The sequence below is a fragment of the Chelonia mydas genome, chromosome 4 (genome assembly GCF_015237465.2).
Source record: "Chelonia mydas isolate rCheMyd1 chromosome 4, rCheMyd1.pri.v2, whole genome shotgun sequence".
NCBI classification, from domain to species: domain Eukaryota; kingdom Metazoa; phylum Chordata; order Testudines; family Cheloniidae; genus Chelonia; species Chelonia mydas.
This window is the reverse complement of record NC_057852.1, coordinates 60,055,414-60,070,315: the sequence shown is the minus strand read 5'-3', so window position 1 is coordinate 60,070,315 and position 14,902 is coordinate 60,055,414. Positions and strand designations below refer to the sequence as shown.

At 41.1% G+C, this 14,902-nt stretch overlaps 1 protein-coding gene across 7 annotated transcripts in view; it reads right to left on the bottom strand.

Moving 5' to 3' along the window:
* The window catches only part of TRIM2 (tripartite motif containing 2), a 118,835-nt gene extending 114,566 nt beyond the window's left edge, over positions 1 to 4,269 (bottom strand). The window contains exon 1 of one of the 7 annotated variants that reach the window (XM_043545843.1): positions 3,953 to 4,269. The gene's annotated coding sequence lies outside the window, so the exon portion shown is untranslated. Of the gene's footprint in view, positions 1 to 3,322; positions 3,837 to 3,952 lie in introns of those variants that run through there. The other 6 variants (XM_043545848.1, XM_043545836.1, XM_043545839.1 and 3 more) reach the window with 6 other exon arrangements.
* Between the last annotated feature and the right edge of the window lie 10,633 nt (positions 4,270 to 14,902).

The following is a 14,902-nucleotide window of genomic DNA, read 5'->3' as shown; positions in this document are numbered from 1 at the left end:
CAGCAGGGAGGAATTGTAAGACAAGCTGTGACCTGGCATCTAGCTGTACCCAACCTTCATTAACAAGCCACACCCAATAGACTCTTTTGAAACACTTAGAGACCGAGCACACCGATAACTGGGAGTACTGTAGAGCAGTGGTTCTCAAAGCCAGTCCGCTTAGCCCGCGCTGCTTTCCGGAGCCCCCACTGGCCTGGAGCGGCGAACCGCAGCCAGTGGGAGCCGCGATCAGCCGAACCTGCAGACACGGCAAGTAAACAAACTGGTACTGCCCGCCAGGGGCTTTCCCTGAACAAGTTGCAGACCGGCTTTGAGAACCACTGTTGTAGAGGGGGAAAGGTCTCTGAAAATACCTGGCCTGTCACAAAATGGTGAAGGATGATGGCATTGCATCCCCAGCATAATTCTATTTCTCCAGTTAGATCTCTGGCATGAATGCTAGTAAAGCTCAAATCACAGCATTTACATGGAAAGAGAAAACACAAACAGGCCTGAAAAATATTTGTTGCAAAATTCAGCAGAATATTTATGAAAAATTGTCCTGACCTACTTTGCTTCCTCTTGCTGGGATTCAGGAGGGAGAAGGAGTGTTGCCTAGAGAACTGAGGGGAAAGAAAAACCAACATAGAGACTAAAGCTATTCAATGCCGGCAGTAAAGATGAAGTGGACAATGAGCTCAAGTCTCTCAGTCAGCTTAGGGTGCAAAGTTTGTTCTAGTTTTAGGGCAATAGGGTGCTAAGAAAATAGGAAGGGTAATTTTCCTTGTGGGGAGTAACTGGGAGGGAGGCAGGGCCCTGGTCTGGGGGAAAAAACAAGGAAACTATGGAGAAGAGGATCTTCTTCATCTTCAGTACCTCATCGCATAATGAAGATGGTTATGGATTTACTATAAATTAATATCTTGCCATTTATTACACCCCAGCCTTTACCTTTAGAATGGAGAATACCAAAAATTCCAGGATAAATGTAACTACTGCAATAGTAAATGTCAAGAGTGGACTGTACTCCCCGTTAGTACTCTCAGGATGAGACCAACCTTAAAATAATAGGTTAGCCCATAGCTCAGCCAAATAGTCAATCTAGCTTTTCCATACCATACCAAGGTAGCGAATCTGGCAGTTTTACACCTATCCAAAGTATTTTGCAGAAAAAACAAACAAACCAGACAACATTTAGTTCCATTAGTGCTCCCTATATTGGAGGGCTGCTTGTGTACTCTCTCCCCCATTCCAGGGAAAAAATTATCTGCAAAGAGGTAGGACCCAGTAGTGCACACACAAGGATGTTCAGACTCCAGTGCTTAAAAAAAAAAAAAAAAAAAAGTCTAATATCACTAATGCACATAATAGAAAGTGAAGCTCTGTCTCTGGGCAGCAGCACCAGGAGCTGCAGGGGTTGTTTAACATTCAGTGAGCATATACCTAAAAAGTCAGTGCGCATATCTGCAAATTTCACTGCATATCTGTGCATCACTGAACTTTGTTTAGGCACGATCAGTTCAGAGCAGAGATGGAACTTTTTTGGATGAAATCTGGTACAATATGTAGCACAACTGAAACAGAAAACAGTTTTTTCTTACTCTGTCCCCTCCCCCCCCCCCCATTTTTCGTGTGTGTGTTTGTGTGTGTGTGTGAAAGAGAGAGAGAATATAATCTTGGATTCTGAAATGAAGCACAGCAGATAGAAAGATCCTGCACAGATTTTTAAGCCCTGTTCCAAATCCTCCTGGAAGAACTTTTGAATAGATTCAGTGAAGTCATAGATAATTTCTCTGCATTCAAGGGACTTATTTTTGGCTTTCAGCATTTATTGAATAAGCTACCATTAGGTTAATGCCGTCCCCAGCTGGCAACCTTTCCCTAGCCCCACTACCCTCGATTTCTGCTATTTTAATCTTTTTATATGTTTGAGATAGACATAGTCCTTAGAGGTCACCACTTGCGTCAGCAGTTGGCTTGCTGCCAATCTGCCTGGGGAAACCTAACTCTATCAACTGTGATCAAAGATGACCATTTTCATATATAGCTAATGGTGAAGGCACATCTTCATCACCATATATAAGCAGGGCGGGAGGCATAAGTAGCTGCAATGGAGAGACATCTACATGTTCACTGGTGCCTCAATTTCAGCAAAGGCAGCCAAATGCATCCCTGGTGTAACTACATTGACCTCACTGGAGTTACACGAGGGATGCATTTGGCCCTTTCTTTGCCATACAGTGATACATGAAACAAACACAATCTTCATAATCACTTCATGCTGGTCACCTGTTTAAAAGAACTGCAGAAATTAAATGTTTGCATGGGTCATAAAGGGTTCACAGTACTGTGACAGCCCCTAGTAAATAACAAACCCTGTAAATAAATAAACATGACATGACAACTCAAACAAACTGGACATGGCAGGCATTTCTGGTGCAATTATCTGAAATTTGTAAGCAGTACTGGTTGCAGATTGTTTTCAATATGCAGATTTCATTCATAGCATATTAAGAGTTCACCAGCTATAAACTGAAATTCACTGCAGTGGAGTAACCACGCTATAAAATGCTTGCATTATACAGGAGATTGTAAACCAAGATGCTATGATCAGGTTATAAAAAGCACAAAACATACCAACCAACACCTGTGTTCTTGTTTACAATTCCTGTCTGCAGCGCTGAGAAACCTGCAACTCCACTGCTTCCCAACCACCATGTTATTCTGTATTCATGCCTTACAGCAAACAAAGCTCATCTCCCACTACATAAGAGTGAGAGATTTGGTGAAAAACATGCATTGCTCACCCTGCTATTTTCATTGTTCTTATCAGTTCAGATGCAAGCTAAATAGTACCCTGATGATGGAGATTTGGGTTTTCTTCTATAATAAGTTACTGTAGAATTTCTTAATCAGAAGTCCAATTCTATGTTTGTTCTTTTTTTTTAAATACAAACAGATTCCAGGTGAAAAATGCCAGGAGAAATTTCTCTTTTGTGCTTGCAAATAGTCTCTTTATGCAGAGGTATCTTTCTTCCCATACCTCAAATACTATCTACAGTAATAGCATTTCTATCAGGCTTCTGGCTCTTCCTGTCACAAACAAATCAGTACAGAAATCCTAAAAATCAACTGACACAATTGTAACCTATTTGCTCCATAAATCTACCAAGGATCCCCTTCTCTCTCTAACATTTTCACTGAAAACCATTACAATACTACAAAGAAACATTCTCACTGGGGATGTTTTTGGCTTTCATCTCACTGCTTTTTCAACCAGAACACTGGAGTTAGAAACCTTAATTAGCAATCTGAAAGCAGCACACAGGCCAGGAATACTTACATTTGCAATTGTGTTTGCGATATTTGTGCACTGATCCAGCACAAAGAAGAGAAAGAGCTTTTTTATAGACTGCCTTTCAAGCCTGGTAGCAGTAAAAAGAAGGCTGCTATCTGAAAGCTACTCATTTTCTATATGCTCTGCTCTCCTTGCTTCCTACGTGCATGCAACTCAGCTGCCAGATTTAATAACCATGTCAGCCTGTTTCCCTCATAAAGAGGCAGAGAGATGATAGGATGAAGATGAAGCAGCCAGCATGTTAATCTGTAGTTATGGCGACACTAACCCTTGAACAAATGTCAGGGTGTTATTGTCCTTGAAGAAATAAAATAAATCAACACTATTTCTTCTGAAGTAGTATTCAATGCTTTTTCACAATGCCATTAAAAATAGAAAGACTCCTTACGCAGCAAAAGCTGACAACAAAGTTCATTTATCTTTTACTGTTATCTGACCTTTCACCAGACATTTTCCTTAACAAGACATTTCTACCCCCAAATGAGAACAAAACCCACCTTCTTCAGAATTAATAAAGAATTACTCCTCCCCTCCCCTTCTTCATTTTAAAAGGAAATGTTTCCATATCCAGCTTTGTTGAATCTTTCAGAAAAAAAAATGAAAGCTCTCATTTACCATTTACATGTTCCCATGCAGTGATTCTTAGAGCCCTGGACCTTAACGTCTGACGTAACCAGTTTCAGTTCTCTGTAGGCATGGAACATTTCCAAATCACAGGCCACAAAGCCAGCTCCATGGAGGTGAGGGATTGGCAAATCAAAGTTTACATGACTGGAGAATAGGGAAGCTGGTCTTGCAATGAAAAACTATAAACTAAAAACATAAAAAAAAATATGACTGACTTTGCTACAGTGTACAGATGCTGCAGAGATCATATGACATTGCTCTGCCTGTGTGTGTCTTTGTGTCTCTCTCATTTATATTCACTTCCCTTCCCTTCAAGGCACCTGTCTCAGCAGGGAGTGGTTTCTGTGGAAACTACAAACAGCCAGTTCTCCACTCAGAGAAACTGTTACCATGGAAACCTTACAAAATGTATATGGCCTAGATTATCATTCTTTTTTAAAATGAAAATTATATTGCAATTATTAATCATAAAATTGGAGCTAAGCGTGTTGGGGGGGTGAGAAATAGCATTACAGAAAAACGCATTATTGTCACCAATAAAATTGCAGTTCAACAAGCACTATCATAGCATCACATGCAGAGATAAAATTGTTTCTAAATAGAACTAAATGAGGCATGTTGTTTAGCCTTTTTTACTGAAAAGTGGACATTTATTTTTCTGTTTACCCTAGCGTTCGTTATAGCACCCAGGACTGAATTATCAAAATGCTGAGATTTGTTTAATTTGTGAATAATAATATTACCAGCCATGAACAGCATATTTAATAACCCAGACCCAACTACAAAACATATATGCAATATTCAAAATTGAAAGATCACATTCCAAAGCCTCACTATCAACTCAGAAATAATTTAAAAGAAAACCTTAAAATGTGCTGAACTGCCTAAAAGAAATTGTATTAGTCAGTGAGGCCTGGTTCCCAGTGGAACATGAACAATGAAGACACGTTACTGTTTACTCCTCTTTCATCTTCTCAACAAATTCAGAGTTTACCCTGTCTGAATCCATGGTAGAGAAGGAGGATTTGATCAGATTATAAAACAAAGTATTTGGAAGATGGGATGATTCGGGGTTTGATAATGGGATTATGGATTCTTTCATTTCTACAGCAGCAGTTCAAAATCCAGCCCAAATTGGTACTGACAAAGTGGTAATCTACCAATTGGTGTTCAGTGACCTATGTGAAATGACTTTGTGTGCTCAGTCTAATTTCTAGTGGACAGTCCACATCACACACCCCCTACCGCAACCTACATTTTAGCATCTTTGTTTGCAGTCTGATCAGAGAGTGGTTAAGAAGGATGGACTACACATTCACCTTTACGGGTGATCCTTCGTGGACAGGATTGAAACATATTGCTTTAAAATATATTACCTCACCCACCTTCTCTCTCTAAGATCCTTGGACCAACATGGCTAAAACAACACTGCATACAACATGGGATTAGAATATAAGAATGGCCATACTGGGTCAGACCAAAGGTCCATCGAGCCCAGTATCCTGTCTTCCCACAGTGGCCAATGCCAGGTGCCCCAGAGGGAGTGAACCTAACAGGTTATGATCAAGTGATCCATCCCCTGTTGCGAATTCCCAGCTTCTGGCAAACAGAAGCAAGGGACGCCATCCCTGCCCATCCTGGCTAATAGCCATTGATGGACCTATCCTCCATGAATTTATCTAGTTCTCTTTTGAACCCTGTTATAGTCTTGGCCTGCACAACATCCTCTGGCAAAGAGCTCCACAGGTTGATTGTGCATTGTGTGAAGAAATACTTATGTGTTTGTTTTAAATCTGCTGCCTATTAATGTCATTTGGTGACCCCTAGGTTCTTGTACTATGAGAAGGAGAAAATAACACTTCCTTATTTACTTTCTCCACACCAGTTATGATTTTATAGACCTCTGTCATATCCCCCCTTAGTCATATCTTTTCCAAGCTGAAAAGTCCAAGTCTTATTAATCTCTCCTTATATGAAAGCTGTCCCATACCCCATTAATTTTTGTTGCCCTTTTCTGTACCTTTTTCAATACCAATATATGTTTTTTGAGATGGGGTGACCACAGCTGCAAGCAGTATTCAAGATGTGGGCGTACCATGGATTTATATAGAGGCAATATGATATTTTCTGTCTTATTATCTATCCCTTTCTTAATGATTCCCAACATTCTGTTCACTTTTTTGGTTGCCAGTGCACATTGAGTGGATGTTTTCAGAGAACTATCCACAAGGACTCCAAGATCTCTTTCTTGAGTGGTAACAGCTAATTTAGACCCCATCATTTTATATGTAGAGTTGGGATTATGTTTTCCAATGTGCATTACTTTGCATTTATCAACATTGAATTTCATCTGCCATTCACCCAATTTTGTGAGGTCCCTTTGTAACTCTGCAGTCCGCTTTGGACTTAACTATCTTGAGTAGTTTCATATCATCTGAAAATTTTGCCACTTTGTTGTTTACCTCTTTTTCCAGATCATTTATGAATATGTTGAACAGTCCTGATCCCAGTACAGATCCATGAGGGACACCACTATTTACCCCATTCTGAAAACTGACCATTTATTCCTACCCTTTGTTTCCTTTAACCAGTTACTGATCCATGAGATGACCTTCCCTCTTATTCCAGGACAGCTTACTTTGCTTAAGAGCCTTTGGTGAAGGACCTTGTCAAAGGCTTTCTGAAACTCTATGTACTCTAAGAGCCAGCCTTACCCTGCCCTGCTGTGAGAATCCCTACTCCTGAGATACTCACACACAGCCTCTGGCATGTAAGCTGCTCCTTGGATTGTGCAACTGAATGACACTAGCCAATATCTCCGGTCCCAGACACAACCCTAGGAACCTCCGTCTTGCAGTGTCCAGTTTTGCCCTCTGGACACTGCAAGCTTATATGAGTTAGCCAGTTTAACAAAGAAATTGATGTGTACCAGGCTTGTTCTCCCAAGGGGAGTCTCTGACATGCTTCAAACCAAACGCACTGCTTCAGGTAGAATAAACAAACTGATTTATTAACTACAAAGATAGATTTTAAGTGATTATAAGTCAAAGCATAACAAGTCAGATTTGGTCAAATGAAATGAAAGCAAAACGCATTTTAAGCTGATCTTAACACTTTCAATGCCCTTACCAACTTAGATGCTTTTCACTACTGGGTAGCTGGTTGCCCTTCAGCCAGGCTCTCCCCATTGATGAGCGCTTCAGTCGCTTGGTGGTAATGTAAGCGGAAGAGAGAGAAAGAGCATGGCAAAGTCTCTCCCTTTTATCATGTTCTTTCTTCCCTCTTGGCTTCCCCCCCCCCCCCCCCCGAGTCAGGTGAGCATTACCTCATTGCAGTCCCAAACTGACCAAAGGAAGGGGGGTGACTCATTCAAGAGTCCAACAGATCCTTTGTTGTTGCCTAAGCCAGTATCCTTCATTCCTATGAGACTGGGCTGAGTTTGTCTCATACATGCCCTGATGAGGTGTGAACTGCCCCTCTGCTTCTGAAGAGTTTTTGCCTGGGCTTGCTTTAAGCCATGAGGACACATTCTGAGCCTCATAACTATATACATTAAATTACAACCTATAACATTACTATAACTTTTCTATAATGACGATTACTACAACATTACTATAACAACAATGATCAGTGCATCATGAGCCTTCTGAAGACACCCGACATGACAAACTTTGCATTAGATACTACACAATCATATTATAAGGATGAACATGGGGGTACTGGATGTTCCCCTGAGGTACAGAATGTCACAATAACGTCAAAAGAAAAATGTTAGCCAGTGACCTCAGTCTAATTTGGTAGACCATAATGGAGATGATGCAATTAAATTGTATTAGTTACTATCAAATTAGTGACAAACTAGATTACATTATATGATCTCACATTCTATGAACATTAATAGCAGAAAAATAAAATTAATTTGTAACCATTTTGGCATTGTAGAGTGCTAGTAAAGTGTGTGAGAGTGTGTGTGTGAGAGAGAGAAGACTCATCCATGTCTCATTGTTTGATCTAGAAAGGTAGGAATAATAAACAAGGCACTTCTGAAACACAAAAACCAAGAAACCCCATTTGTTTTAGTGGGGTTAGGAGTACTGTGCAAGATTCCTTTTGGGGTGCAGTATGCTTGCCAAATCCTCCCTCCCTTGCCCCTCCCATGCATCCAGCCATGACTCTACTGACTTTCTGCCATTTCTTGGCAAAAGTTGCACCCAGGGAAAGCATCCTGGACAGAGCCCGTGCCCATTCCTGAATGCCAGGGGGCACAATCTACCAAAACTATGAAATACAACTGTTTTGGGGTTTTTACTACCAGGGAAAGCAGATGAGAGGGAATTGGTGGGGCAGAGGTGCAGGTTGCCAAGGGTATTTTCGTTTTGAATACAAGTTATTAATTAGTTCCAAGATTCGATTATTGCTCTGGCTTATGACAGACATCTTTCCTCTTCTTCCCGCTTCTCAGTGTTTCCATCTATGAAACGTTAAGGTGGCACACATCACCAAAGCCATCACCACAACCGGCACTAGCTAGCTCTCATTTTAGTACTTTCAGCAAGGAGGCCAACGACAGAATGGCACACAATTACCCTTAGCTCTCAAGACTGTTCAAGTCAGTGCTGAGGCACATTGCTTGGGCAGCATAAGGAAACCTGCTGTGACCTTGCCTGACTGTATCAGTTCTGAGGAAAATTAGATGGCTTCAGGCTCCAGGGACATCAAGACAGTACTTTCCACAAGCTCTGGACTTAATTTTGTGGTGTAGTGGAAACTGTGTTAAAATTATAAGTTATAAGTTAAATCATCCTGAACTTTTCTGGTCCTGCTTGCAGGGTAGAGGACTCTGTAGGTAAGCATGTGATCTGAGTCTGCACAGAGTCTTCCTAGAGCAAGGTGGGTGAGTTGCACATTTCTGCCTAAGGAAGCAGCCCGCATTCTCTTTCTTGGGTTCTTGTGTGTTTAAGTTCTGGATTTTAAGAAATAAAGTAGTGTTATGTTGTAAGCTTCCTGAAAGATTAAAAATATAAATAGTCTAATTTCCCTGTGTGTGTGTGCCATTTGAACACACAAATTTGAATTTCTTTATTTCTCTACCACAAGGAAACAAGTCAAACACAAACTAAAACTGTCCACAAAGAAAACTAGGTTCCAAAAGATTAACTTATTCAGCTTTGGTTAGACCTCTGTAGGGCTTAACCTCAAATAAAGAATGAATAAAGTAATATTCTGGGAGGGCAGAGGTTTCAAGTGGAATGGAAATGAGGAAAGCTCTTATTCAAAACATTCATTACTATTCTTTTCCAGAACGCCAGTCCAAAATAGCTATTTTAGCAGATTTACAATTTAAGAACCCCAGGCCAAGGCATGCCTGCAAAAAAATCCCACAGAAAGCTAGAAAGAAGCAGAACTAACATTACATTGGTAGGAGTGTGCGTGTGTGTGTTTTGCACTTAAGCAGTAGCATCTCTTCCTTTAGTTTGGTGGAAGTGTCTTTGCATGCATGGAGGGTTCCATAGTTTGTGAGGGCAAGAAGCTCATGGCTGGGTCAGGAGCCAGAATCTGAGAACTGTTCATTGTACCAGACACCCCACCTAATGTTCGGGTAAGAGGGTACATTAGCCATGGAGAGTAGGTACTGATTTATACAGACCTTTGACAAGCAGGACCGGTTTAACAGAGGGGCTTTAGGAGTTGCAGCCCAGGGCTCTGGGCTAAGGGGGGCCCCGGCGCAACAGGCCGGCTGCTAGAACGTCTCTGCAGCCCCTGGCAGGAGGGGAGGAGGCTCCGCGCGCTGCCCCCGCCCCCTGCACCGTCCCCACAGCTCCCATTGGCCAGGCTGCAGGGGTGGCACTTGCAGGGCAATGCATAGACGTGTAGAGATGTGCCAGCAGCCAGCCGCTTCCAGGAGCAGCGTGGGGCCATGGCATGCAGACAGCCTGCCTGAGTCCTGCTGGACCACCGGCCAGGAGCCACCTGTGGTAAGCACCTCCCAACCAGAGCCTGCACCTCGCACCCCACCTGCACCCCAACCCCTTGCCTTAGGTCATGGCACAGGAAGCTAAGAGTCTTAGCTCTCTGCAGATTCACAGGGCCATTCCTATGTGAGGCAATGACAGCAGTAAGAAAAGGAGTACTAGTGGCACCTTAGAGACTAACCAATTTATTTGAGCATAAGCTTTCGTGAGCTACAGCTACAGCTACATGCATCTGATGAAGTGAGCTGTAGCTCACGAAAGCTTATGCTCAAATATATTGGTTAGTCTCTAAGGTGTCACAAGTACTCCTTTTCTTTTTGCGAATACAGACTAACATGGCTGCTATTCTGAAAAATGACAGCAGTGTCACTTAAATACTATAAATAGGGAATAAATGATCAGTCACAGTCTTTGCAGATACGAAATGCAGCTGCGCTCATGCTTTCTCAGATCAAATTCAATATCAAATATGTTCACATCTATGCCCACACAAAGCTGATACAAATTAGGGCCTGAATGATTCTGTTCACTCAAAGAACATCTTGTGTGCTTTATGCAAAATACATTTTTCAGGTTCCTCTAAAATCAATATTATATCTAATTAGGCAGACACATGTAATTGATATAACATGGTCCATTGTAAATGAAATGGGATAAAAATCTGTATTCTTGACTATAAATGCAAACAAAGCAGATGATTAGTACCTCTCTTTTAGTACTAGCATTTAATTTTGGTTTGAAATGGTGTGAGTGGAGCCCACAGTTAACATATTTCTCATGCCACAGCCTGTTCTAAAACTATGTCCAAACAGCAAGCACACTTGTTATACCAATAAAATAAAAAACAGCAGGATCTTATTAAAGGGAAAAAGGCAAAATACCACATTTATTGTGAATACAGAAAGAATCATAGTAAGCAGTTACTTATAGCTATAACATTCCATTCAATCTCATATTTATTCACACATTCATTCATACCAACACACACACACAGGTTCTGCAAGGTTGTTATCATAGTTACCAGCCCTAGAGTTGCTCATGCCAAGCCACTGGCCAGGTGGCCTGAACATGAGGAGGGAGCAGGGCCTTGTCAGATGCTCATCTGATGCTCCTGGAAGTTGGTTTGCAGAATCAGACCCCAAAGCTCTCACTTTCTAGAGTCCATTTTTATAGGAATTTCTTCCTATGCCAGTCTATGTGAATTGCTTCATCATGCTGTTGCTGAATCAATCAGCAGATAGCACATTCCTGAAGGCTCCGTGCTCCTAGATGTTATCTTGTTCTTTGGTTCTCCCATTCTTGAGGCTGTTGCATTCCAGTCTGCCCTCCAGGGGTCCTCTGGTTATTTCCACTTGATGCCTTCTTGAGCTGATGGACACTGGATTCTTAGGCTGGCACCTCCCTGATCATTCAATTATTATCCACACCAAGCATCCATCCACATACATTCTCTATTTCTATTTTAATCACAATTGTTAACAAAGCAAGATGACTACAACAAAAGGGTGGGGAGTCTCTGGGTGCTGTTTCTGTTGTTACAGAGTATTGCTTTGAGTCTCTCTCTGTGTGAGTAGTTGCTATTACAAAGAATTGCTTTGAGAACAAGACTCTGTCTTAGAATGTACTAACGCAATTAGCAGCTTGCAAGTTTCACACATAGAGGGAGAGAAACAGTACCAAAAACCAAGAGACCTCTTAATTAGTAGTACCCTGGAATTTAAACTATGGGGAATCAAACTCATTTGTGATTTTAATACAGAACTTCTTTAATATGATCCAACACACTTACTTTTTTGTTTTTTAATTATCTGAATTTTAGAACGGTCTTCCACACATAAAATATGGTAATCATCATCTTGCTGTGAACTAAGTCACACCTTGCTATAAAATAATTTATTTGAGATGCACATTTTAGTAGATAGCACATATTTGGGTCTAATTAAGCATGCCACTCTAATTACAGTTTTGGTGGTTACAGACATTTCTGAAAACAACGAAGATATGTGAGAAGGATAGTTCCATTTCATGCTCCCTCAACCCTTCATTAGCTTCTACGTGTGCGCTTATTCTGACACCCGCAGGCTCAATAGCTACACTAGTGCTAATTAAGTTTTCATCATGATCTTAAGAAAAGTACTGCCCACGAGAGAAGATTATAACTATTCCATGAAAAAACAGTGATTGTTGTGATCTGATCTAATGTATTTGACTCTTCATCTTTTGTTGCAAAGCTCCTTCCTCTATAATGCAAATAACGGACTCTTATTACAGCTATTCTCCCAGTCTTTGGTGGTTGGAATAGAAAATGTATTACTATCTTTGACTCTAAAGAGAACTATACCTTCAGAGAGAGTCCCTTTCTGTACTAAGTCATTGAAACAATTGGTCTTTTTTTAAATTAGTGAAAGTAGCATAGTATGTCAATTTAAATATGAAGACATTAAATGGTCAAGTAAGCATAAGAGCTTGGTCCTTTACAAAAATATTGAGCATTCCCAAAAGAATAATTACTAATTATTCTTGGACAATCAAGACAGTTCCACAGCAATACATTGGTAGTCTTAATATGTCAGTAGCAATATAGCCACATCATATAGGCCTAGTACACTGGATGCATCTCCACTACAGTATTATGGACTACACCCCTGATGATTCTAGCTTGCATCACTACATGAGGATTGATTTCCTAGAAACAGCAGTCTCTTGTGAACCTTGTGTAAGAATCAGATGTCAATATATTACCTGGCCTTTTCCAGACAAAATGTCTACTATTTATGAGAGATTTGAGGAGTGACTAGATAGCTCAGGGAGTTGATTATTCATGAGCTATAAAAAGAACAGGAGTACTTGTGGCACCTTAGAGACTAACCTGTTCTTTTTGCAGATACAGACTAACATGGCTGCTACTCTGAAACCTGTCATGAGCTATAGACTCTTTCACCTTCAGATCATTGGTTCCAATCAAGATCAGACCAGATTAGAAGGTGATAACTTCCATCACTACTGAAGTGTTTTGTAATACTGTATATGTAAAATAAGTTGGTGGTTTCAGTTCAGTTCCTAATAGGCAAGTGGCCAAATAGAATTATAGATGCTAGAGAATCACACACTTCATTGCTTCTTTTGGCTGAGCTCATTGCACATATCAGGGGCTCCTTGCATCCCTGCATCCCTGCATCCCTCCCCACAAGTTCCCAGTGTGCCATCCTCACATTCCCCTCTATTTCAGGGTTGTATGTAAACAGTTAAGCTTGTATAGTTTGTAATTTATTAGATTATTTATTTTAAGAAGTCATTCAGGGTGTCAACATTTTAATCTCCATCCGGATGATGAACAGGGCTGGGACAGGGGTGTTGTTATGGTGCAAGGTGTTAATGGCTGTCTTAACCAGTTCTTTGATCTAAAGACAATTACACAGTTTGTTAGAGCTGAAGGGTGTGCTAACAACAAGTAAAGGTCTCCATTTTTCACCCAAGTCAGGGTTCCTTCCCCACTCTGAACTCTAGGGTACAGATGTGGGGACTCCCATGAAAGACCCCCTAATCTTATTCTTACCAGCTTAGGTTAAAAACTTCCCCAGGGTACAAACTTTGCCTTGTCCTTGAACGGTATGCTGCCACCACCAAGCATTTTAAACAAAGAACAGGGAAAGAGCCCACTTGGAGACATCTTTCCCCAAAATATCCCCCCAAGCCCTACACACACCCTTTCCTGGGGAGGCTTGAGAATAATATCCTAACCAATTTGTTACAAAATCATCAAAGACCCAAACCCCTGGATCTTGGAACAATGGAAAAATCAGTCAGGTTCTTAAAAGAAGGGTTTTTTTTAAAAAAAAGAAAGGTAAAAATCATGATGGAAAATACTTTACAGGGTATTCAGATTCAAAACACAGAGGATCCCTCTCTGGGCAAAACCTTAAAGTTACAGAAAACAGGAATAAACCTCCCTCTTAACACAGGGAAAAATCACATAAAACAAAAGATAAACTAATCCGCCTTTCCTGGCTTACCTATACTGGTTGCAATATTGGAGACTTGGGTTAGGATGGGTTGGAGAACATGGATTTCTGTCTGGCCTCTCTCAGTCCCAAGAGAGAACAACCACGTAAACAAAGAGCACAAAAAAAGCCTTCCCCCACCCTAAGATTTGAAAGTATCTTGTCCCCTTATTGGTCCTTTGGGTCAGGTGCCAGCCAGCTGAGCTGAGCTTCTTAACCCTTTACAGGTAACAGGATGTTGCCTCTGGCCAGGAGGGATTTTATAGCACTGTATACAGAAAGGTGGTTACCCTTCCCTTTATATTTATGACAACCCAGTTTCCCCTTCTGAATTGCGTCCATACTACCCCAAAGTGGTCCCAGCAAGGTCGATTTCAGCACTAATCCACTTGTCGTGGAGGAGTACAGAAACCGGTTTTAAGAGCCCTTAAAGTTGGAAAAAATGGCTTTGTCGTGTAGACGGGTGCAGGGCTAAACCGATCTAATGCTGCTAAATCCGACCTAAACTCGTAGTGTAGACCAGGGCTTTGTCTCCCTCTTCTGCCACAACTAAAGTGTCATGGAAATCAATGTCTCCACAAAACAGCATGTTTTGCCACACTGAAAGTGTGAACAGCTCTAATGAATACCCAACCATCATGAGATTATTCAGCAGTAATGAATAGTAGGATGCCACAAACAGCAAAAGAATCAAATTAGAGTTGTTAAATTTTGACTATATTCACAAATCTTCCTTTTTATTATTCAACCAGCACCCAGGGCTGTCCTTAGGCATACGCAGCATACAAGGCTGCATAGGGCACCCGAAAATTTAGGTTCCTTCCTGCAGGCTTCCACAGCTGGCTGCTGCAGACTGGTGAATCTTCCTCTGGAGGGGATCTAGTACTTAAAAGTGAAAAGGCCTTCCAGCCTGCCAGACCTATTAGCACAACACTGAAACTGTTAAAGAGCCAGTCAATTGGTAA